The sequence below is a fragment of the Mus caroli genome, unplaced genomic scaffold (assembly GCF_978045245.1).
Source record: "Mus caroli unplaced genomic scaffold, Mus_caroli_1 scaffold_3, whole genome shotgun sequence".
Classification (NCBI taxonomy): Eukaryota; Metazoa; Chordata; class Mammalia; order Rodentia; family Muridae; genus Mus; species Mus caroli.
Genome location: NW_028227258.1, coordinates 7,883,520 through 7,910,482, shown reverse-complemented (window position 1 = coordinate 7,910,482; position 26,963 = coordinate 7,883,520). Strand labels below are relative to the sequence as shown.

At 42.8% G+C, this 26,963-nt stretch overlaps 1 pseudogene; it reads right to left on the bottom strand.

Annotated features, from left to right (window-relative positions):
* On the bottom strand, positions 1-26,663 carry LOC110291949 (phosphatidylethanolamine-binding protein 1 pseudogene; annotated as a pseudogene).
* Between the last annotated feature and the right edge of the window lie 300 nt (positions 26,664-26,963).

The window sequence follows — 26,963 nt, the reverse complement described above, 5'->3', positions numbered from 1 at the left end:
TTACTTCCCAGACAGCTGCTCTTACAGCTTGTGCCCGGAGTCGTCCCACTCTTCCTGGCAACACGTGCCCACCACCAGGGCTTCCTGGTAGTGCTTCTTGCAGAAGGCGCCACCTCCAAGTTGCTGCAGTGATCTCCAGACCTGTTGTTGAGGATGGGCTCATCACAGTTCAATGGCTTGTCCTACTCATAAACCAACCAGACATAGTGTTGGAGGCCTGTGCCACTGGGAGGACCAGAGCCCATGTAATCTGAGAGGACCGTGCCACTGCTAATGCCATTGTCCTTCATGTTGATGACCAAAAAGTGGTGCCACTTCCTGAAAGTAGGGTCCTTCTTGCTGGGAGCATCCAGGATGTATAGTTTCCCTGGATCAAGGCCATCCCATGAAATGCTACTGGGACTATTCTTAGCCTTGGGTGGGTCTCTGCACTTTGCCCAGCTCACCCGCCTCCACCCCTGCATAGGCAGCTCGAAGAGTGTGCCGGGGCTGTTTGACTTCCTTCTTGGCCCACTAGCTGATGCCGGCGATGGAGAGAAGGAGGACACCCCATTCTCTGTTTTTTACCATGGTTATTTCCTGACTCACTTGTCTCATCTGTCTCTAAACTCTAAGCTCTGTGGGGACCAGGACTTTTTCTGTTCCTTTCTTATAGTTCCAATAGCAATGAGAGTTTCTTGCATGTCCAGAGAAGACATTCAGTAAGGATTCTCTGAAACTGAGAATCTTATGTCTAAAATCCAAGACCTGCAGACACTAACTCTACACACACCCATGGTCACTATAATACATTCTTTGGTGCAGAGTTCACTATTAGGAATTATATGGTGTTTTCTTGAGGAAGAAGGCAAATTTTGTAAGATAATTCAGTGATCATGAAGAAAGTATAAATAATGCTACACACTTGATTCCAAGTACTGCCAATTATGTCACCAGAATTATCCCTCAAGGTCATCTTAACTAACTGATTAGAAAAGATTGCAATCTCTAAGGCTTCTTTATGACAAAATACTGTTTTGTGAAGAATCTCCATTAACTTTTAAAATGGCATGTCAGCGTTTTCTTTTATATAATCCAGCAAGAAGGAAATGGGCAGTTGTCTTTGCAGCATCACACCCATTAGTAAACGGCAGTGATAAAGCAGGAAGTGGGGAGGGAAGATTGACCGTCCATAATGTCCCCACACTGATGCTATAAGAGGCCTGTAAGAAAAAACTCAAGGTCTGATCAGCATTATTCACTATAGAATGGCCAAAGCCAAGAGCAGAAAAGATCAATGTCTATGAAATATTAAATATTTCAGATCTGTTGACTGAGGTCTAAAATATAATAGGGAAGATATATGCTTAATATTTCAGTAAAGATAGATTCAGGATAAATAAATTTACAAGTTATTTTTCTTGGTGGAAAAAACCATTAAGCTTTGGTTAACTAAGAGAATAAAAGCGTCAAAATATGAAAAGGTAAATAGATTCATTAATTTAATGACATTTTGTGGGAATAATAATCAAATCTTGGGGTCTGAAGCCAGGTGGCCACTAGTTAGTCTACAACCCGACCTTCAAAACCCACATACTGCAAGCCACATACGGGAAATTTGCAATGACCTCCCCAACACACCTACCACCCTTTGACTCAAATAAAGACTTCAATGAGGAGCAACGAATGTTCAGGCAAGCAGCGGACCACACACCGGTGGGAAAAGCCACCAGGAGAAAATGCTACTCCTCAGCAGAACATGCGCAGTGGAGGAGAGTGGAGCCTCAAACACACATGCGCAATAAGAAGGAGCACGCTCTCAGGAGCACATAGGCAGTGAAAGGGATTATGAGAAGAGCTTGGGCTTTGAAAGGCTCTGAGAAGACAAGAGGAGGAGCAGAGCAAGCAAGATGGCAGAAAGTCTCACAGGAACCATTAACCAGTCAAACAGTTTTATATATACTTATTAAAATGTTGTGGGAGGTAGATAAGGGGCTGAACTTTCAGATGACACTGAGTTTATTTAAGCAAAGAGTAAAACGGAACATGAGGAATTAGAGCATAATGAACGCACCCCCCCCACCCCCCAATAAAAAGGAGCCGGACGTTATCTTTACAGAACTAGAAGATCAAGCCCAGTCGAACCTGATTTTGAGAGAGGTGGGGAACTTCTGCAGTATCTAAGTTTCCTATATAAGTTCACATGTTCCTAAATCGGAGAGGATGGAGTGGGGAGCACGTTGTTTCCTCAGAAGATGCAATAATGCAACCAAAACAATGTTTTGCATATTAAGTGACCTTTGTATTACAGTAGTCAAGGGTTACTGTTTTTAAAACACTAGTCTGTTATGTTAGTCTGTCAAGAGGACCCCTAGTTCTGGGCCGCGTGAGAAGAGGAAGGCTGATTGGCGAGGATGCAAGCCAGCGTCGTCTTTTCTGATTCCATCAGTGGACCGACTGCACCGTTCCCCAGGTGCTCCTGGGTAAATAGGAATCCTGGTCACAGCAAGGCCATGAATTCGGTATACATGGTTGGCGATCTCACCGGTGTCTGCTTCCCTTCCTTAATCTATGTCAGTCCCTACAACAACCCTAACAGGTAATGCTTCCATCTGAGTGAGCAGGAGGAAGAAACTAAGGCCCAGAAACTATGGTCCCTCAGCTGGTAAATATGCCACACACACACAATACAGGAACCTTTCTAAGCCACTTGTGGTGGCATATGCCAGTAATCCTGGCACTCCTGTGTGCCAGGCCACCCTAGGATACACAGTCAAGACCAGATTTCAAAAAAAAAAAAAAATTAAAAAGAAAAAATAGAGTAAACAGGGCTGGAGAGATAGATCAGCCATGAAAAGCCCTTGCTGCTCAAGGAACCAGAGTTTGGTTTCTAGAACACAGTTAGGGTAGCTCACTGCCTGTAATGCCAGCTCTAGGGAATGGGACTTCCTCCTGTGGCCTCTGCATGCATATGCACAAACACACACACACACAAATAAATGATAAGACTAAAACTTTATTTAAAATATAGTAAAATAAAATCAAATGAACCTTTCAAATACATCCTTAGTATAGCTTTATAATTTATATACTTTACTTATCTGGAATTTATGCAATAGAAGTATTTTTCAGTCTCAAATATTTATACACCAATTTGGGCTATGTTTATACCTGTGCCTTTGATCTTAAACTTAGTAAGTGAAAGTCTCCATTAGACTTGAAATGTAGGCTTTCTATTAATAGGTCCCCAGGGAACACTAACTCAGTAAGATGTAAGTGGAATGCTTATTCTTTCAAAGGTAAGAGCCTGCCTGATAAAAATCTTAAGTGAGTTGTATTTTATTTTTTACATTCAACAAATAGCCAAAGAAGAAGAAGAAGAGCTTGGGGAAGAGATGTAAGTGCTGAGGAGGCCAGGGTAAGTTATAAGGATCTGTTAGTGGCATGCTAAGGTGAAGGAAAGAAACCAAATTCAGGGACCCTGAGAACCACAACCCTCAAGTCAGGAGCTGAAAGTTAGAGTTTGGACTAAGTGTTGAGACTGGGTTTCCCAGACAGCAGGAATCCATCTATATGTCCCCAAGACCTCATAACAGGAGCAGCAAGATGTTTTGAAGCTAAAGTAATGCATTCTTACGGGAAATTATCTAGCAGAAGGAATGAAGGGAAAGGAAGGGAAGGGTGGGAGTGGCCACATTGCAGATTTGTCAGTTTAGAAGCAGAGACACTAAGACATTCTCTTTGCAGTAGGCAGTTCCCAAGGCCTGATATGCTTGCTGAGTTCAAGGAACATGTATATTCCTCCCTGTGACACAGAACTGACTAAGCTCCGACACTCAGAACTCACAGCAAATCACCGTGCGCTCAGATCTTTCTTTTTCCCTAAAATCTAGTGACTTATCTGGATTAATGGGGAAGGAATGGTGTTTGTTTCAAGTTCTCTTTGTCTGACATTTCTTTCTACCACCTCTGAGCGCTTGGGCTTCGTTTTTCCACCGGGAAAGTCTCTTTTGACAGATTTACACTGAGATTTATGTCAACTGCAGTTCCGAGTAGAAAGGCCGGGCCAGCTCGGGTTTGCTTGTTGTGGCGTTATGAGAATTCTGACGCAGTCAGAGGTCAGACGCTCCTACCCAACTGGAAAAATTCTCACACAGACATATAAATATATAGCCATCCAAAAAAAAAAAAATCTTCACCTCGCTTGGTACATTTCCTGGGAAGAAATCCAAAAATTTCACAATCGATCCGTGACCAGTTCAGGGAAACCTTCTCAAAGCTTGCAGAAAGAAATAAGAACACTGCCGCAGGACGCAGGGTCCAGACCTCTGCATAGGGAGAGAGAGTGCCTCGAGACCCCAAAACCAGAAAACCCTGAGAGACTCGCCATGGTCTGTGGCGTGTTCTGATCCACATTAGGAAGTAGCTGCACATTAGGAAGGGAGATTTCATTAGGATTAAGGTGTGTTCACCCATTAATTCTGCGACTAGCTGTCAACCTAGGAACATTTTTAGGCACTCTTACTCATGAGATCGGAGGGACTCACCCAAGCAAGGCCATCAGTAGATGGCGGTTGGCGGTTTCGAGGGCAATACATTTTTCTTTCTTGAGTTTCTGTGCTGTGAACAAACACAGCAACTTGGGGAGGAAATGGTTTGTTTTGCTTACACTCCCATATCACGGTTCATCATCCCTAGAAGAGAGGGCGGGAACTCAAGGCAGGGACCTGGAGCTGATGCAGAGCCCATGGAAAGATGCTGTTTACTGGCTTGTTCCTCATAGCTTAGTTAGCCTGCTTTCTTACAAAACCCAGGACCACAGGCCCAGGGGTGGCCCCGCCCACAGCGAGCTGGCTCCTCCCACATCAATCATTAATCAAAAAAACTCAGGCAGGCCAACCTTAAGAACATATTTTCTCAGTTAAGATCCCAGATATTTCTGGGTTTGTGTTGGGCTGACAAAACAAGAAAAGCCAGCATTCATGGTGTCGTGGATTCTGATTACCTAATTCATTTCTCGTGTTAAACGGAAACGGTGGTGAGTGAGGAAAAGCCTGAGTGTGGCATCTTTTACGTTGCTGGCAATTTTATATACATTTTTTGAATAGAAATTGTCTTTATGGATACTAGAAGGTTTAGCAAAATCTAAGACTTTTTCGGGCATTGGGAATTGTGGCGCCACCTTAGTTTCCAATATAAACTCACAAGCCTGAATCCTCTGACTGCTTTGTTAGCTGCTTCCTTGGTTGATGGAATTGTACTTCACACTAGTAGGATATAAAAAATAAAAAATAAAAAAAATGCTTGCCAAGCTGAGTGTGGAGAAAAACACCTATAAGTTTAGCACTTAGGCAACAGAGGCAAAAGAAATGGAACACACCTGGGCTACCTAATGAGACACTGTCTAAAAAGAACTTTTAAATGCTTTTTAAAAAATAAAAATTTTTTAACAGCTTACCAAAACCCAAGAAAATGAAAGATGAAATGTTATTCAGGAAATTCTTTCTTTTTTTAATTTAATAAAATGTGGCATTTACTTCTTCTCTCTAAAATGGTGAAAAATCATTGCCCCACACAAGTGCCTTGCTTCTTCTGGGACCTCTGTCCACTAGCATGGTCATCTGCTGATGCGGAGAGAGGCAGATATTTTATGCTAACATTCCTCTCTGGGTTTAAGCAGCTCACGCTCAAAGATGTCCCATCTTTTCCTGCAGGAAGAGTTTGTAATAAATAATGTCCCAGATGTTCAACATTCCCTGCGCTTTTTCTGACACGGTTTCAAAGCGGCCCTGAAGAAGCTGCCCTGGAAACTAATGTATAATCTGCTTTAGAAGTTATAGCCTCTTGTCCTTAGTCTGCGCCACTGTCTGAAGCCGTGCTGATGTGCTGTGTGGGCAGTGCTGCCACGGGGACCATATATTGCCCGCGCTTTTGTGTTCCCCTGGTAAGAACACGCTCAGGGCAACCGGAATCTTCTGCAGCACAAACTTTATTGCTTACCCCATCAGGAGCCAGTGGAGAAGAGAGCCAGAGAGAGAGAGAGATGGCGGAGCCCCCTCCCTTTTATGGAGGACTGTCCTCCGCCTCGGACGTGTCACTCCCTGATTGGCTGCAGCCCATCAGCCGGAGTTGTCGTCACGGGAAAGGCAGAGCACATGGCGTGGAAAGCTACCCCGGCACATGCGCAGCTTGCTTGTTTACTACTTAGAACACGGGTGTCAGTGCCATCAGCGCCATCTTGTAATGGCGAATGTGAAGGCGGCTCCTTACAACCATAGTGATCTGAGTGGCCTGTACTGCCACCCAAAGCCATGGGGAAATCTGGGTCCATGCTGCCACCCAGGGCCATGTCTGGATCCATGTTCCTACTGCAGCCAGATCTGTGATATCCATGGCCTGTGATACCAGTGAAAATCATACAGATGACTGCGGTCTGTGCTGCAGCCTAAAGCCATGGAGATGTGCATGGAATGGCAGAAGGCTGTGTAGATGTCCAAGGTCTATAGAGCCAGCAGAGACCATGCGGAGGGGCATATCAAGTGCTGGAGTCAGAGACAGCCATGGTTCTTGCTGTCACCAGAAACCATGTGGACAGCCATGATCCATGCTCCTGCAGATTCTAAAGGGTGAGGAAGCTACTTTTGAAGTGGCACTGATAACTGCAGACTCACTGTTTAGAAAGAGGGGCATAGAACTTTGACAACTTCTACCCCCACCCCAGTCTAACCCACCCTACCCCACACCACCCGCCAAAAAATAACAACCTAGACAGAAAGCCATCCAAGAGAACTCTGTGATAGGATGCTGAAGTACAGCTCCTCACAACTGATGGCTTCTGGCGGGAGTGTGGATGGGGAAGGACTCGGGGGCTGACCACAGGGAGTTTGACCATGCTACAGCGAGTAAATGGACAACATAAATTGGACTTCTTTTTGTTGCTATTGTTGTTTCAGGTTTTTTGTCTTTCTTTTCTTTTTCTTCATTTTTTTTCAAGTGTGAGTTTGCAGGGGGGCTGTAGGGGAGGCCAGGGAGGACTGAGAAGTGAGTGTATTAGGGGTTCATGATGTAAAATTCCCAAATCATCAACAAAAATATTGTGAAGAAAGGTTAAATTCTCTAAAAGTTTATCACGTATATCTCTGAGATAAGCAAAACAAATGTTGTCTATATAACCTTAATTTTCTAGAATTATCTAAATTGTATATATTTAAACACAGATTGAACCACCTAATAATAGAGGTTTGACTAAGTAAATGATAATAGATTATACAAGGACAACATTTGTAGCCATTTAAAAAGTATAGATGAATATGAAATGTGAATATATCTGAACTACATAGTTACTATAGAGAAAAAGATGAAAAACACTATGAGAACATGATCCTGATTTTACAGAAAAGGGAAGAATAAATATACACATCAAAATAATAATTGTAGTTCTATTGGAGTGGCAAAATCATGGCCTCATTTTTGCCTTCAACTTTTCCATATTTGAGCTTTTATTAAAATGTCCTATTTCATGAAATGTATTTTGAAATCTTATAAAATATTTAGTATGATCCCATCAGCAAAACATCTTGAAAATGTAAAAGTTTAAATACTTAGGCTTATACTACCAGATGGAGTAAACCTCAAATTCAATCACAAGTGTCAGGAGGCATCGAGGAAAGGCTAAGACTAGCAGGAGATTTTCCTGAGATGGCTCGACTGTGGAGCTGCTATGAATGAGCCCTTGGAGGGATGGCCTGGGGACCAATGACTCAGAATTGATTCTTGCTATTGATATGTGTTTCCTGTGATTATTAAATTATTATAATAATCCCTGGGCATTAACCTGACCTATTGGGCAGGTTTTCTGCAGAGCAATGAATATGTACTGTCTTGTAGTCATGCTATATGGACAAATAAATGATTTCTTACTTCCTAATGATGAGTTTATAAGAATTCCTAAATTTATAATATTAGAATTCTGCTCACAAGCTAATTGCACTAGATTTACAATACAAGCAGGAATACATTCCTTTAGGCCATAAAACTATTAAGTAAAGGTTATAAAAGGAATGAACGGGACACCCACCAGCCACCCAGGACCCCCGCCACAGGATTTTGAGACTGCTGGTGAGTGGAACACAGCTTCTGCTCCAGTCCAATCACGCGGGACCTGAGACTGCTTTGGTTGGGGAGGCAGAAATCCGGCCTCAGTAGGGCCACAAGCCTCTCCAGTCAGGAAAGCGCTGGGGTAGCTAGGGCACAGGGTCGGCTGACACTCGCCAGCTACCCACAACACCCGCCACAGGATCTTAAGACTTCTGGTGAGTGGAACACAGCTTCTGCTCCAATCCAATTGCGCGCGGGACCTGAGACTGCATTAGTTAGGGAAGCAGAAAAACGGCCTGAGTAGGACCACAGGCCACTTCCGGCCGGACCAGCACCAGGGTAGCTAGAGCGCAGGGTCGGCTGACACCCGTCAGCTACCCACGACCCCCGCCACAGGATTTTGAGACTGCTGGTGAGTGGAACACAGCTTCTGCTCCAATCCAATTGCGCGCGGGACCTGAGACTGCATTAGTTAGGGAAGCAGAAACCGGCCTGAGTAGGGCCACAGGCCTCTTCCGGCTGGACCAGCACCGGGGTACTGCCAGCTACCCACAACCCCCACCACAGGATTTTGAGACTGCTGGGGAGTGAAACACAGCTTCTGCTCCAATCTTTAAACAGTGACAACGACAACAACTAACCCCAGAGATTACCAGATGGCGAAAGGTAAACGTAATAATCTTACTAACAGAAACCAAGACCACTCACCATCATCAGAACCCAGCACTCCCACTTTGCCCAGTCCAGGGCACCCCAACACACCGGAAAAGCTAGACACGGATCTAAAAGCATATCTCATGATGATGGTAGAAGACTTCAAGAAGGACTTTAATAACACACTTAAAAAAATACAAAGGAACACTGGTAAACAGGTAGAAGACAGTAAAGAGGAAGCACAAAAATCCCTTAAAGAATTGCAGGAGAACACTGCTAAAGAGTTACAAATCCTTAAAGAAAAACAGGATAACATAATCAAACAGGTAGAAGTCCTTACAGAAAAACAGGAAAACACATCCAAACAGATGATGGAAGTGAACAAAACCATACTAGACCTAAAAAGTGAAGTAGACACAATAAAGAAAACCCAAAATGAGGCAACACTGGAGATAGAAACCCTAGGAAAGAAATCTGGAACCATAGATACGAGCATCAGCAACAGAATACAAGAGATGGAAGAGAGAATCTCAGGTGCAGAAGATTCCATAGAGAACATCGGCACAACAATCAAGGAAAATGTAAAATGCAAAAAGATCCTAACTCAAAACATCCAAGAAATACAGGACACAATGAGAAGACCAAACCTACGGATAATAGGAGTGGATGAGAATGAAGATTTTCAACTCAAAGGACCAGCAAACATCTTCAACAAAATTATAGAAGAAAACTTCCCAAACCTAAAGAAAGAGATGCCCATGAACATACAAGAAGCCTACAGAACTCCAAATAGACTGGACCAGAAAAGAAATACCTCCCGACACATAATAATCAGAGCAACAAATGCTCTAAATAAAGATAGAATACTAAAAGCAGTAAGAGAAAAAGGCCAAGTAACATATAAAGGCAAGCCTATCAGAATTACACCAGATTTTTCACCAGAGACTATGAAAGCCAGAAGATCCTGGACGGATGTTATACAGACACTAAAAGAACACAAATTCCAGCCCAGGCTACTATACCCAGCCAAACTCTCAATTAACATAGATGGAGAAACCAAAGTATTCCACGACAAAACCAAATTCACACATTATCTCTCCACGAATCCAGCCCTTCAAAGGATAATAACAGAAAAAAACCAATACAAGGACAGGAACCACGCCCTAGAAACAACAAGAAGGTAATCCCTCAACAAACCTAAAAGAAGACAGCCACAAGAACAAAATGCCAACTTTAACAACAAAAATAACAGGAAACAACAATTACTTTTCCTTAATATCTCTTAATATCAATGGACTCAACTCCCCGATAAAAAGACATAGACTAACAAACTGGCTACACAAACAAGACCCAACATTTTGCTGCTTACAGGAAACTCATCTCAGAGAAAAGGATAGACACTACCTCAGAATGAAAGGCTGGAAAACAATTTTCCAAGCAAATGGCATGAAGAAACAAGCTGGAGTAGCCATTCTAATATCTGATAAGATTGACTTCCAACCCAAAGTCATTAAAAAAGACAGGGAGGGACACTTCATACTCATCAAAGGTAAAATCCTCCAAGAGGAACTATCAATCCTGAATATCTATGCTCCAAATACAAAGGCAGCCACATTCATTAAAGAAACTTTAGTAAATCTCAAAGCACACATTGCACCTCATACAATAATAGTGGGAGACTTCAACACACCACTTTCACCAATGGACAGATCATGGAAACAGAAACTAAACAGGGACACAGAGAAACTAAGAGAAATTATGAATCAAATGGATCTGGCAGATATCTACAGAACATTCTATCCTAAAACAAAAGGATATACCTTCTTCTCAGCACCTCATGGTACCTTCTCCAAAATTGACCACATAATTGGTCACAAAACAGGCCTCAACAGATACAAAAATATTGAAATTGTCCCATGCATCCTATCAGATCACCATGGACTAAGGCTGATCTTCAATAACAAAATAAATAATAGAAAGCCAACCTTCACGTGGAAACTGAACAACACTCTTCTCAATGATACCTTGGTCAAGGAAGGAATGAAGAAAGAAATTAAGGACTTTTTAGAGTTCAATGAAAATGAAGCCACAACATACCCAAACTTATGGGACGTAATGAAAGCATTTCTAAGAGGAAAACTCATAGCTCTGAGTGCCTCCAAAAGGAAACTAGAGAGAGCACACATTAGCAGCTTGACAACATACCTAAAAGCACTAGAACAAAAGGAAGCAAATTCACCCAAGAGGAGTAGACAGCAGGAAATAATCAAACTCAGGGGCAAAATCAACCAAGTGGAAACAAGAAGAACTATTCAAAGAATCAACCAATCAAGGAGCTGGTTCTTTGAGAAAATCAACAAGATAGATAAACCCTTAGCCAGACTCACTAGAGGGCACAGGGAAAGCATCCTAATTAACAAAATCAAAAATGAAAAAGGAGACATAACAACAGATCCTGAAGACATCCAAAACACCATCAGATCCTTCTACCAAAGGCTATACTCAACAAAACTGGAGAACCTGGATGAAATGGAGAAGTTCCTAGACAGATACCAGGTACCAAAGTTGAATCAAGATCAGGTTAATGATCTAAACAGCCCTATATCCCCCAAAGAAATAGAAGCAGTCATTGATAGTCTCCCAACTAAAAAAAGCCCAGGACCAGACGGGTTTAGTGCAGAGTTCTATCAGACCTTCAAAGAAGATCTAATCCCAGTTCTTCACAAACTATTCCACAAAATAGAAACAGAAGGTACTCTACCCAACTCATTCTATGAAGCCACAATTACTCTGATACCTAAACCACAAAAAGACCCAACAAAGATAGAAAACTTCAGACCAATATCCCTTATGAATATTGATGCAAAAATCCTCAATAAAGTTCTTGCTAACCGAATCCAAGAACACATCAAAACAATCATCCATCCTGACCAAGTAGGTTTCATCCCAGGGATGCAGGGATGGTTCAATATACGGAAATCCATCAACGTAATCCAGTATATAAACAAACTCAAAGACAAAAACCACATGGTCATCTCGTTAGATGCGGAAAAAGCATTTGACAAGATCCAACACCCATTCATGATAAAAGTCTTGGAAAGATCAAGAATTCAAGGCCCATACCTAAACATGATAAAAGCAATCTACAGCAAACCAGTAGCCAACACCAAAGTAAATGGTGAGAAGCTTGAAGCAATCCCTCTAAAATCAGGGACTAGACAAGGCTGTCCACTTTCTCCATACCTATTCAACATTGTACTTGAAGTCCTAGCCAGAGCAATTCGACAACAAAAGGAGATCAAAGGGATACAAATTGGAAAAGATGAAGTCAAAATATCACTTTTTGCAGATGATATGATAGTATATATAAGTGACCCTAAAAATTCCACCAGAGAACTCCTAAGCCTGATAAACAGCTTCGGTGAAGTAGCTGGATATAAAATTAACTCAAACAAATCAATGGCCTTTCTCTACACAAAGAATAAACAGGCTGAGAAAGAAATTAGGGAAACAACACCCTTCTCAATAGTCACAAATAATATAAAATATCTTGGCGTGACTCTAACTAAGGAAGTGAAAGATCTATATAATAAAAACTTCAAGTCTCTGAAGAAAGAAATTATAGAAGATCTCAGAAGATGGAAAGATCTCCCATGCTCATGGATTGGCAGGATCAACATTGTAAAAATGGCTATCTTGCCAAAAGCAATCTACAGATTCAATGCAATTCCCATCAAAATTCCAACTCAATTCTTCAACGAATTAGAAAGTGCAATCTGCAAATTCATCTGGAATAACAAAAAACCTAGGATAGCAAAAACTCTTCTCAAGGATAAAAGAACCTCTGGTGGAATCACCATGCTGGACCTAAAGCTTTACTACAGAGCAATTGTGATAAAAACTGCATGGTACTGGTATAGTGACAGACAAATAGACCAATGGAATAGAATTGAAGACCCAGAAATGAACCCACACACTTACGGTCACTTGATCTTCGACAAGGGAGCTAAAACCATCCAGTGGAAAAAAGACAGCATTTTCAACAAATGGTGCTGGCACAACTGGTTGTTAACATGTAGAAGAATGCGAATCGATCCATTCCTATCTCCTTGTACTAAGGTCAAGTCTAAGTGGATCAAGGAACTTCACATAAAACCAGAGACACTGAAACTTATAGAGGAGAAAGTGGGGAAAAGCCTTGAAGATATGGGCACAGGGGAAAAATTCTTGAATAGAACAGTAATGGCTTGTGCTGTAAGATCGAGAATTGACAAGTGGGACCTCATGAAACTGCAAAGCTTCTGCAAGGCTAAAGACACCATCAATAAGACAAAAAAACCACCAACAGATTGGGAAAGGATCTTCACCTATCCTAAATCAGATAAGGGACTAATATCCAATATATATAAAGAACTCAAGAAGGTGGACTCCAGAAAGTCAAATAACCCCATTAAAAAATGGGGCTCAGAACTGAACAAAGAATTCTCACCTGAGGAATACCGAATGGCAGAGAAGCACCTGAAAAAATGTTCAACATCCTTAATCATCAGGGAAATGCAAATCAAAGCAACCCTGAGATTCCACCTCACACCAGTCAGAATGGCTAAGATCAAAAATTCAGGTGACAGCAGATGCTGGCGAGGATGTGGAGAAAGAGGAACACTCCTCCATTGTTGGTGGGATTGCAAGCTTGTACAGCCACTCTGGAAATCAGTCTGGCGGTTCCTCAGAAAATTGGACATAGTACTACCGGAGGATCCAGCAATACCTCTCCTGGGCATATATCCAGAAGATGTCCCAAACGGTAAAAAGGACACATGCTCCACTATGTTCATAGCAGCCCTATTTATAATAGCCAGAAGCTGGAAAGAACCCAGATGTCCCTCAACAGAGGAATGGATACAGAAATTATGGTACATTTACACAATGGAGTACTACTCAGCTATTAAAAAGAATGAATTTATGAAATTCATAGCCAAATGGATGGACCTGGAGGGCATCATCTTGAGTGAAGTAACTCAATCACAAAAGAACTCACACAATATGTATTCACTGATAAGTGGATATTAGCCCAAAACTTAGGATACCCAAGATATAAGATACAATTTACTAAACGCATGAAACTCAAGAAGAATGAAGACCAAAGTGTGGACACTGTCCCCCTTCTTAGAATTGGGAACAAAACACCCAGGGAAGGAGTTACAGAGACAAAGTTCGTAGCTGTGATGAAAGGATGGACCATTTAGAGACTGCCGTATCCAGGGATCCATCCCATAAGCAGCTTCTAAACGCTGACACCATTGCATACACTAGCAAGATTTTGCTGAAAGGACCCAAATATAGCTGTCTCTTGTGAGACGATGCCGGGGCCTAGCAAACACAGGAGTGGATGCTCACAGTCAGCTATTGGATGTATCACAGGGCTCCCTATGCAGAAGCTAGAGAAAGTACCCAAGGAGCTAAAGGGATCTGCAACCCTATTGTCGGAACAACATGATGTACTAACCAGAACCCCGGAGCTCTTGTCTCTAGCTGCATATGTATCGAAAGATGGCCTAGTCGGCCATCATTGGAAAGAGAGGCCCATTGGACTTGCAAACTTTATATGCCCCAACATAGGGGAATGCCAGGGCCAAAAGAATGGGAATGGGTGGGTAGGGAAGTGGGGGGCGCTATGGGGGACTTTTGGGATAGCATTGGAAATATAACTGAGGAAAATATGTAATAAAAATATTAAAAATTTAAAAAAAAGGAATGAACAATTTATTGTAAGTGCAAGAACAGAAGAGAATATATTGACTGGGTTTATCTATCAAAACTTCAGTATTAACTTAGACACAAAAAATATAGGTTTAGACTCTCAATGAACCTGTGGAGCTGGTGACAGATAGTGAATGTCTGGTGAGATAACTACCCTTAATGGAAACACATGTAAACATCTCTGTTGTGACTTCTTGTTCAATTTATTATATGAATTTATGTCTGAACTTTTGGGATACCATGTGATCTTCTCTCCTACAAAGGTACAAAAAAAACTAGGAACGATGACATTAAGGAGGCAGAAGGAGGGCTGGTGAGATGGCTCAGTGGGTAAGAGCACCTGACTGCTCTTCCAAAGTTCCAGAGTTCAAATCCCAGCAACCACATGGTGGCTCACAACCATCTGTAACGAGATCTGGCGCCCTCTTCTGGAGTGTCTGAAGACAGCTACAGTGTACTTACATATAATAAATAAATAAATAAATCTTTAAAAAAAAAAAAAAAAGGAGGCAGAAGGAGAGAGCAGAATTATTAGTCAAGAGAATAAAACAGAAGCATTAGAGAGCTGAGTAGAGAGGCAAGGCAGGTGAGAAAACAGAGAGAGCAGAAGGAGCCATGGAGAGAGCAGAGAGCAGCAGGCAGGCTTTCCTTACTGACAGGGACAGGGCTTTTTCCTACATATTTGTGTTTCCTTCATTTAGTAATAAAAGGTAGAAGGTTTTCTTTCTCTCTGCAATAAAAGTTGAAACTTATTTTTCATTGGAATGAGTGAGTCCTTTCTGTGCTGACGCTTGGTCTTTGTTCCATGTTGCATACGTAATTATAGGTGTGCTGGTGTAAGTATGTAAAATAAGTAGCCAGGCCCAACACAAGTGTATGAAAGAATGTATGAATATATATGTATGAATGTATGTGTGTTTGCTTGTGCAAACATATTTCAATTGTTACAGATGATGAAAACTCTAAGCAAAAAAAAAAATAATCTGGCTTTAAAATGGGGGAGGAATGTTTTTTCTAATGTGTTGCAAGAGCCATAGGCTCAGGAAATCCAAGTTTTCCAAAACTGAAAATCTTTTACATGCTATACTTTCTTATCAAAATGAAGTTCTGTGTCCAGGGTTGTTCTGTCATATATTAAATGTCATGGTAATGTTTTGTTTACATGGCTGCCATTATATCTTAGAGTCAAGAGGTCTATCACAGAATAAATTTCTCAGTGCATGAAACATTAGAAAACATATATCTAGATCAGGCTTAGCAGTGTGTTCTTATAATCGCAGCACCCAGAGGCAGATAGATCTCTATAAGTTCAAGGCCAGTCTAGTCTACTTAGTGTGTTCAAGGACAGCCAGAACTACATAGTGAGACTCTGCCTCAAAACAAATTAAAAATGGGTAACAAGTAAAACATTGTATTGCCAGGTGGTGCTGGTGCACCCTTTAATCCAAGCACTCAGGAGGCAGAGACAGGCAAATCTCCCAGTGTGCGGATAGCCTGGTCTACAGAGCAAGTTACAGGACAGCCAGTGCTACACAAAGAAACTCTATCTCAAAACCCTTCAAAACAAACAGAAAAAAATTACACTATCTACAGTTTTTAAAACAAAAATAAAAAAATCTTTTGTAACACTGAAGGAGGCACTGGCTCAGCTGTCCAACTATAAGGGTGGGCTTATGCTAATTAAGAATCCATGACTGAAAGAATGAAGAGAAAAGTGTTCCATTCTTGGAGTAAATAAAGGAAAATATTACTCTAGCTCAGCATTGCTTGAAGAGCCCAATTTAGAAAGCAAATATGTAATTTATTGGGAAGATAATTACCATGAGCAATAACAAGGCGAAAGTTCCTTGTTCCTCTTGTCTGCTAACAACTTAGTGACCTGTCGGGATTCTGTATGCAGAGATGCTCTGCCATAATAAAGCTGACCAAATACAATTAAGTCAACCATAATTTGTGTATGAAAAAAATGATCTTCTTGGAAAAACAAAAGAGGTAACTGAATAAAAAGCCCAATGGGTCGCCCTCTCACTGAGACCCAGATGGGGAGTATCCACCACACAGAACCAAGGACAGGCATTCAGAGACAGAGGCATGCTACCCAGTTTCTACGGCCACTCAAGAAAGATCATGAAAGCTTATTTCGTGCTTTAAAACTAAATTTCTCTGGTGAGCATTCAGTCAGCAATGCTAACATGCATGCATCTTGCTAGGCAAGAGCCAAACTCCAAAAGCCATGTAAGCTGATGCTAGCAGGAGCCTTTGGGTTCTCTGACCAGGTAATCTTACTGACTCAGTGAGCTCCAGGTTCAGCGGGGACCTAAGAGAGACACCCGACATCAACCTGTGTTATCCTAAATTCAACAGCTATCTTCATCAACTTTTCACAAAGCCTCCAAGGGAATCGAGGCTATTTTTTATTGAATAAGTAGTTTTATTTAAAAATAGAAGCATGGTAGTGTAGTCCAGAAAGTAACGTGTGCGTGTGCGTGTGTGTGTGTTATGGCTTACTATGTATCATGTCCAATAAGTCTGAATGAATACATCTTTACTAATCTAGAAAGGAAATTTGAGTTGGCCCAAAAGCTAAAAGTTCCCTTCCTCCAGGTTTCTTGCGAATACAGGTTCTCAATACAACTTAAGTCCTTCTATTCGCAAATGGTAAGATTGGAGAAAGACCGCCTAAGACTTGGCTTGTGCTGAAGCCGAGGCACAGAAGAGCTGTGTTCCCAGGGTGGGAGCCGCGAACAACAGAAGCAGCTTCCAGCTGTAGCAACAGTGCCTTCTGTAGGGTACCGGGGCCAAAAGGCTTTGGGCTTTGTCCTAAGGGCTGCCTGGTGTCATCCCCTTGAGTCCTTCTAAAAATTCTGGGCCACTCACCTAACCCTTTCTTCTTAGAAAGAATTTAAAGAAATAATCTCTTTGTGGAAGCACCACCTGTCAATTAAAAGCTTATAGCCTATTAGCAAAAGGCAGGAAGTAGAAGGTGGGAGGTACTGATAGAGAGGTTGGAGATAGTCAGAGCAGGGAAGAGTCACCCGGACTCAGAGGAAGTCAGACACATGGAACTGAGGAGAGGTAACTAGCACTGTGGCAGACACTGAATACTTTAAACCGGTTATATAATTACGAGTTAGTTGGGGAAGAAGCCAATGCTTATGGCGAAGGCAGGTGTTCATAAATAAACAAGCCTAAGTTGTTTTTCAGGAACTCGGCTCCGGTGGAAAAGCCGGTGGGCACACAGATTCTGTTCTCTGTAACTCGGTCCTCATAGGATCATGTACAGGAAGTCCAGCTTAACAGAGCCCAGGGGCAGCAAGCAGTGGAAGGCCAAGAAGAGAGGGACCCTTTCTCAATACCAGAGAGCCTGATGCTCCTGTGGAGATTGTGCCCTGTCTTAGTTAGGTTTCTAATGCCGTAGTGAAACACCACGACCAAAGCAAGCTAGAGAGGAAAGTGATTATTTGGCTTACACTTCCACATCGTATGTCATCATTGAAAGCAGTCAAGACAAGAACCCAAAATTAGCAGGAACCGGGAGACAGGAGCTGATACAGAGGCCATGGAGGGGTGCTGCTTACTGGCTTGCTCCCCATGGATTTATCAGCCAGCTTTCTTACAGCACCCAGGACCATCACCCCGGAGATAATACCACCCACCATGAGCTGGGCCCTCCTCCATCAATCACTTATTAAGAAAATACCCTACATACTAATCTCATGGAGACGTTTTCTCAAATGAGGTTCCCTCCTTTCAGATAACTCCAGCTTGTGTCAAATTGACATAGAACTGGCCAACCTGATTGGTCTCTTGTCACACACACTATTAAGCCACAACATTTCTTTCTTGCTCATCACCAAGAACACACGTTAATATCGACATCACAATATAAAATATTTTAGAGTTAAAATGCCCCGAAGTCTTTACAAATTCATTCAATCTCTCTAAAACTGCAAAGTCTCTTTTAAAACCTAAAATCTCTTTCAAAAATTCAGACTCTCAACTGTGGCCTCTTGTAAAAATCAGAAATAAGTTAAATACTTCCTTACTTCAACATGTTTCAGGGCACAGTCACAATCAGATCAAAACAAAACCACACTCCAGCAGTGTAAGTCACTCAGTGGTCAATATCTGGGATTCACCCATGATCTGTTCTCCAAAGGGCTGGGTATCGTCTCCACTTCTGCACCCTGCACCACTCACATCTTTCTTCTAGACTCAGGCAGGCTCTCCTCCCCACTGCTGCTGTTCTTGGTGGTCATTCCATTGTAATGGTATCTCCAGAGTGCTGGGGGCTTCTGCTGTGACTGGGCTACACTTTCACCAGTAGCCTCTCCTGGGCTCTCTTCATGGTGCCAAGCCTCAACTTCTCTCCATGACCCTTTCAATCTTGGGGCTCCAATTGCTATTGCAGCTGCATCTTCTCCAGTGGCCTCTCCTGGCCTCTCATAATGCCAAGCCTCAGTGGCATCTAATGACCCCTCATGCCTTCAATACCTGGGTGACTCTTACACATTATCAAGTTTGGCTGCCAGTGCAAGAGACAGCTGTGGCTGCCTCTGTGGCTGACTGTGGTGCTGACGCTGAGGAAACACCTCTCAGAAAATTTCACCTCAGTGTATTGGTCTCTTCTTAATATCAATAATTTCTTAGCTCTAGCTGACCATCATCGATTGTCCCAGTAAAGCAAAGGTTTTAGTTCAGTGGCTCCCAATCTAGACCCTTGGCTAATCACAGTTGATTCTTTGGCCCCTGTTAAACCAGAAATATAGACTTTCAACTCAAAATGGCAACAGCCCTTAGAGTCTTCAAGTCAGACCTCTACGTTGCTTTCCACATTCCAATCATCCAAGTTCCAGAAAAAGAAAAGCACCAAGCTTCAAACAGTCAATGGCTTTTGTAGCCCCAAGTTCCAAAGACCTCCCAAAATCCTAAAAACATGGTCAGGCCTGTCACAGCAATCCCCCAGTACCTGGTAAAAACCTGTCTCAGATAAGCTTTACTATTGCTGTGATGAAGCACTACGGCCAAAGCAACTTGAGGAGAATAAGGTTTATTTCACTCACAGTTCCATATGACAGTCCATTCTCAAAATAAATGAGAATGGGAACTCAAGCAGGGCAGGCACCTAGAGGCAGGAGCTGATGCAGAGGCCATGGAGGGGTGCTCCTTACTGGCTTGCTCCTCATGGCTTGCTCAGCTGTTTTCTTATAGAGCCCCCGACCACCAGCACGGAGTGGTACCATCCACAGTGGTCTGAGCCCTCCCACACCAGCCACAAATTAAGAAAATACTCTACAGGCTTGCCTACAGCCAGTTCTTACAGAGACATTTTCTCAAGAGGCCCCCTCCTCTCTGATGACTCTGACTTGTGTCAAGTTGACATAAAACTAGCTGGTTCATGCCCTTAAAAGGTTGATAGACTATTCCAGATTCATAGAAAGTGAATCATATAGATCCCTGTAACTGTCAATCAAGAAAACACAGCCCATCACAGGCTACTAAGATCCATATGCAACATTTGTTGAGATATTTGGTTTCAATTAAAAAGAAGAGGCTAGCATACTAATAAAAAAAACAAACAGTGGTGTCAAAAGTGAACCACAAATCAGCAATGTCAATGAATCTAACAATAGCTTAATGCCTGGCTGTGATGGTTTGTATATGATTAGCCCACCCAATTTGGAAGTGTGGCCTGTTGGAATAGGTATGTCATTGTGGGCTTGTGCTTTAAGGCCCTTGTCCTAATTTCCTAGAAACTGGTGTTCTGCTAGCAGCCTTCAGATGAAGATATAGAACTCTCAGCTCTGCCCAAAACCATGCCTGCCTCCTTGATGAACCTCTGAACCTGTAAGCCAGCCCCAATTAAATGTCCTTTATAAGACTTGCATTGCTCATGGTGTCTCTTCACAGAAGTAAAACCAAATGGTCCATGCCACTCCTGTAGCAAAAGACTAAATTCTGGAAGTTAGGGAATCCTATTCTCAACTAGACAGAGTACTGTGCAGGGAGACTGAAGGAATGGCCAACCAGTGACCAACCCAACTTGAGACCCATCCCATGGGCAGGCACCAATCCCTGACACTGAGTGATGCTGTGTTATGCTTGCAAACAGGAACCAAGCATAGCTATCCTCTGAGAGGCTTTACCCAGCAACTGACTGAGCTATATGCAGAGACCCACAGCCAAATATTAGACAGAGTTTAGGGACCCCCTAAGGAAGAGTTAAGGGAAAGATTGAAGGAGCTGAAGGGAATGGCAACCAGTGGTGCCAGCTAACCTGGACCCCTGGGAGCTCCCAGAGACTGAGCTAACAACCAAAGAGCATGGGCTGCTCTGAGGCCCCTCACATATGCAGCAGACAGAGGACTGCCTTGTCTGACCTCAGTGGGAGAAGGTGCCTAATTCTGCAGGGACTTAATGCACCAGGTTGGAGTGATATGGGGCGGGGGAGGAACGACCCTCTCAGAGGTGAAAGAGAGGGCACTTGGGGGAGGAACTCTGGGAATGGGAACCAGGAGGGGGCAGCATTTGGGATATAAACACATTTTTTTTTTTAATTTAGAAAACCAATACGAAAAAACAAAGAGTGCTGCTCAAGGAAGGGCTTCCCCTTAGGCATGGAAGACACGTATCCTTTGGCATCCCCTCTCCCATGGATACGTGATGTCATGACCAGTTGTGAAACCCAGAACCCAACTCCTCCATTGAAGGAGTTGATTCAGGGTCCTGCTGCTCTCTCCTAGGCAACTCCACCTCCCACAGACACCATCCTACAGAAATCACCCACAGACACCATCCTGCAGAAGGAAAAGAGCAACAGGAGACCCTGACTCGGAACAGAGGCGAAGGCGAGGACCGACACACCACAGTTTTCCCTGACGGCCACATGCATGCAGTGACTCGTGACCACGCAAACACGCACATCATACGCATGAACACAAAACTAATTATTCACTAATTAACTAAAGGTGCCAAGGCTACATATTGCTTCTAAGGAAATAAAAATAAATGAAAAATCTTGTCTATAACAAATGTCACATTTAACCACAGTTAACAGCAGCATCGGGAGGCAGTAGAATTAAAACGTAAGTCACAGAAAGGAAGATCCCCAAGATAAAACTGCTCTGGCTCCAAGCGTTGGCAAATTACTTAAATGTGAAAAGTGCCACAAAGAATAAGAAGCTTAAGTGACCTCAGTTAGAGCAGTAAAACCTGAATCAACCTCCGGACAGAGTCCTATCATAATAAAGATGAAAGCCTTTTCATGAGCTGCAGAGTATCGATCATTAGCTGCCACGAAGCTTGGCTTGCTTATTCAAGCAGAGAACCATTTAATTCACAATTTCCTGTTTGCCCAAAACTCGTTTAAAAGTTTTGCAACCACGAATTAAGCTTTAAAATTTTTTAATGCGCCTGTTTAATTTTCTGCTTGGTATGAAGTCGTCTATAATTTTCACAGGATATTAAGCACAATCATTCCGGCAGCGCTCCACCAGTCAGCGCCTCTCCGGGTTAGTGGAACCTGGGCTGATTTTGGTAGACTTTGTCATCAGCCTCAATACTCTCAGAGACACCAAGTGCAGTCCCCAAGGCTCAGAAGAGTAGCTGAGTATCAGAGGCACGTTAGCTGTCAGCTGACTGTGCTTAAGAATCACACTAGACAGGCCAGAATGAAGGGTACAGCAAACACCTGACAGACCTATCCGAGTCACAAGAGAAAGAAAGGCAGCTTCGAGGTGGCAGCCTGTGCAGGTAGTGCCACCTACTGGTCAGACGAGGTAGAAAACAAAAAGCAGGGTTGGCCCACCTGGGCCATGAAATGAGATAGGCTCACCTGGATGAGCCTACCTGGAAGACAGTTAATTCACTTTCATGTATTATTATTATTATTGTTATTATTATTATATTTAATGTTTAATTCTATATTATTGTTATTATATTATTATGACAGTTCATTCACTTTAGATTGCTATTATTATGAGTGTTTTGCCTGCGTGCACGTATGTGCCCAGAGACCAGAATTGGGTATCAGATGCCCCACGACCGGAGTTACACAGGGTCATGATCCACCACGTGGGTGCTGGGAATCAAACCCAGGCACTATGAAAGAGCAGACAGTGCTCTTAACCGTTGAGCCATCTCTCTAGCTCTGAATTAATTTACTTTAAAAGACTGACTATTGATGTTTAATCAGGAAAACTGAAGGAGTGATGTGGTCATAGTTCATAGAGTTCGGAATGACCAATTATAACATGGACCTCATTCCAGCTGCCTTCCCACTCCAGATCCGCCCCGGCCCTCAGCTAAAGCGGGATGCATTGAGTACACCCCCTGAGAAGTGGATCACCCCTGAAGGAGAAACATTTTGGATTTTGGTCAGTACAGTTAAAGGTAGTTTTATTTGGAGTTTAATATTGATGACAGCCTTTCAGATATTCCTTAAGTATTAACTGAAAAAACAAAAAACCACCTTGTTCATTCCATCCAAACAACAAAGTACTCATCAGCTGGAACCAAATCAGTTAAACCAGGAGATCACTTACACCAGCAAAGGCATTGGAAGATTGGTAAAGCCAGTTCTTACTTGCCGAGAAATTGTCCCAATCTTTGATTTCTTTAAAAAAAAAAACTGTTAAGCCATTGTCTTAGTCAGGGTTTCTATTCCTGCACAAACATCATGACCAAGAAGCAAGTTGGGGAGGAAAGGGTTTATTTGGCTTACACTTCCATACTGCTGTTCATCACCAAAGGAAGTCAGGACTGGAACTCAAGCAGGTCAGAAAGCAGGAGCTGATGCAGAGGCCATGGAGGGATGTTCTTTACTGGCTTGCTTCCCCTGGCTTGCTCAGCTTGCTTTCTTATAGAACCAAGACTACCAGCCCAGAGATGGCACCACCCACAAGGGGCCTTTCCCCCTTGATCACTAATTGAGAAAATGCCTTACAGTTGGATCTCATGGAGGCATTTCCTCAACTGAAGCTCCTTTCTCTGTGATAACTCCAGCTGTGTCAAGTTGACACAAAACTAGCCAGTACAGCCACCCTAGGAAGAACACATACAGCAATGAATGCACTATTAAATACAAAGTCCTAGCATAGTCGTTACTCACTTCAGTTTTCCTCACCTAAAGAACCATGTACCTTTGCATCTAAATCCACCATCTGGCCATCTAAATCTGCTGGTTAGCCTGGCCTCGAGGAGGCGGCTCTTTGTTCCAGTAGTGAGAGCTGTTAGCTGAATCTCCAGCCTTGCTTTCCGGGCCCTCATTCCCTACACAGCTTTCCTTGGTTGGGCGATGTACACTTCACATTGTTCCCGTAAAACGTTAACAGAGTCAGCTTCGCAGAGAGCTGAGGGTTTGACTCCAAACCCTGTTCAAGTCCTGAATTTGCCACTAGCTACATATGTGCCCTTGAGCAAGTGACTTAATTTCCCACAACCTGCTTTTTTAAAATATTTAAAAATGAGGTGAATGTTACTCAAGGGGTTGCTAGGGATTACCTGAGGTGGCTGACCAAATACTTGTTGACATTCTTCATTGGCTTAGTTAGGGTTTTATGGCTGTGAAGAGACTCCATGACCAAGGGAAATGTTATAAAGGAAAACATTTAATTGGGGCTGGCTCAAAGGTTCAGAGAGTCGGTCCATTATCAGCATGGCGGGAGCACGGCAACATCCAGGCAGACACGGTGCTGGAGAAGGAGCTGAGAGTTCTACATCTTGATCCAAAGGCAACAGAAGGAGGCTGCCACACTGGACATAGCTTGAGCATATAAGACCTCAAAGCCCACCCCCACAGTGACACACTTCCTCCAACAAGGCCACACCTCTTAATCATGACACTCCCTGGGAGCCAATCATTCAAACAGTGTGTCTATGAGGACCATTCCTATTCAAACCACCACACACACCAATAATTGGGGTAGTGTTTAAGTTTGCAATTTTGTGTTGGGCTACACTCACAGTCTATCCTTGGCTGCATAGAGCCCATGGGCTACAAGTTAGATATAACTGCAAAAAAAAAAAAAATCCAGTATTATGTTTAAAAAAATGAAGGCCTGAATAATCATAATATTCCTGTCATATTTATTTAAATAACACTAAAATTCAGTGAGGAGATGGCTCAGGGTAAAGTGCTTGCTATGAAAGATGGGGACCTGAGTTCTAATCCACAGCCCCCCTGTAAACACTGGGTGTAGTGTGTGTCTGCAATCCCCGTGCTAAGGAGGCAGATCCCTGGAGCTCACCAGCCAGCCAGCCTAACCAAGTCAATGAGTCCCAGGTTCAGTGAGAAACCCTGTCTCAAAAAACTGAGCTAAAGAGCAACTGAGGAAGACACCGATGTCAACCTCTGGCCTCCACATGAGAAAGTACTGACACGTGCAGCCATGTGCACATGTACAAACACACACACACACATACACACCAGCATGAAACTACACAAGAGGAAATGAAAGCACTCACTGTACATTGCCAAAGGGAGCAAAGATCACAAACAGATGTTTCTGCAGGTGTGGAGACGGAATGACCTGAAGAACTGACCTTGTTATTAGTCTCCCAGTAGAGGCAAGAGATGAGAACATTCCAGAGGGAATTCTATTAGTATATGCAGCACCCGGGTCCAGCTGACACCCTTGGTAACAAGTGACCTCCAAATTCTAACAGACAAGAACAGGTGATGCTGTTCACGGACACTGGTGCCTTGCATACCCAAGCTCTACAAAGATCACCGTGACAGTGGTTTTCTGTAAGACACGGGGAAACTGAATTCTAGTCTTCCTGAAGACCTCCAAAGGAGAAACGGATACAGCCCCAAGGAAATTCTCTAATTCCTATACACTCACACTTACTGACACACACTCGTAAACTCTCGTACATTCACATTCACACACTCTTACTCAAACACACACATACACCAAAAAAATCATAATGATGACAAAAAATATACAATAAACATTTAAAATATAACATCTAGTGACTAGAATTTATATTTTTGCTATTGTTTAAACTACGATGTTTCTATGGGTCTCCTACTTCTTCAGGTAACTTTACCGTTCCTAAAACGCCAGCTCTCTTTTGTGTCTCTAAGTTATAGGCATTTTTGGAACCTCCGCAGACAACTCGCTGAACAATTACTAACAGACCACAGCTTGAGCTGAACCCTATTTTTCAAATACGCACAACAGAATTAAACGTCCTGTATCCTACAGGCTGCTTGTGCTTCTCCCTAAGGATTCAAATCGCTCCTGTGCAGGGCACAGATTAATAAATGAAGAAAGTGAACCACAGCGCCGCTCTGCTGTGACGGAGGAGACAGCAAAAGTAACGATTTTGCCGAAAAGGACAGAGTTATCGAGGCATTAACCCAGCATGAAAAAGACATTCCTTCTGGTTTGCCGGAGCACGCCCTCCTGGTTATCATTTCTGATTGCTGCCAAGGTGCTCTGCATCTTCCATCTGAGGTACCGAAGTGCCTGGCCACGCCCTCTTCCGCCTTACTAAATGATCTGCGCTGAGGCCGGTTATTTCCATTCCTCTTACATCCATGAAATGCCCACGGAGGCTGAGACTGACATTTCCTCTCAATCTTCTCAATCAAGCAAGGGTCAGAGGAAGGGTGCCAGGACTCTAAAATAACAGGCAGACGCACTCTTCCATTCTGCCCTCCTACATCCTTCGAGCAGCAGGTTCCTGACAGTGTTTCCTCCGATGTTTAGGAGACCGAAGACGATTGCTGCTTAAACTACATGCTCACGCGCCAAAGACAGCATGTCAGATATAGAGTAAAAACGCTACAAATATAAGCCCTGGCCTGGAGGCCTTAGAAGAGTTAGCAGACAGAGGTTATAGGTGAAGAAAGTAAATAATAGTTAAAGGTCTGAAAAAACAAAATCAAACACAAATGCTTCTACTTGTCATGTTTATACCTTGCACTCATGTACACACACGCACACAGGCGCGCACACACATTCGTGCACACAGAACAATTCCAACCAATTGCTTTTAAGAGCAATTACAAAAAAAAAAAAATCAGCCCTTGTTTTACAGAAAATGCCCTACAAACAATGAGTCAGACCGAACACCTCCTCCTGCTCATTTAAAAATGAGCGCCAAACTTCTAGACCTGTGGCAGACATCATCCACGGTCCTTTTTCTAAACTCATCCTGTTCATGTTAACATAACAAAAGGAAAATGCTGTGGGGTGAATCAGACTCTGATCCTAGTTCCCTTCATATTAAGATTATGAAGAAAGGGGTTCCTGGAGTCAGTTCAGCACTTGACCACACTGGCTGCTTTTGAAGATGACCCAGGTTCACTTCCAAGCACCCACGTGGCAGGTCACAACTGCCTGTCACTCCAGTTGGAGCGTTACAGGTGGTTATAGACTCCCTCTCTGGCCTCCTTAAGCACTTCGAGCACAGGATGTACAGTTAAGCACATATATGTAACAATAAATATACAACTTCAAACA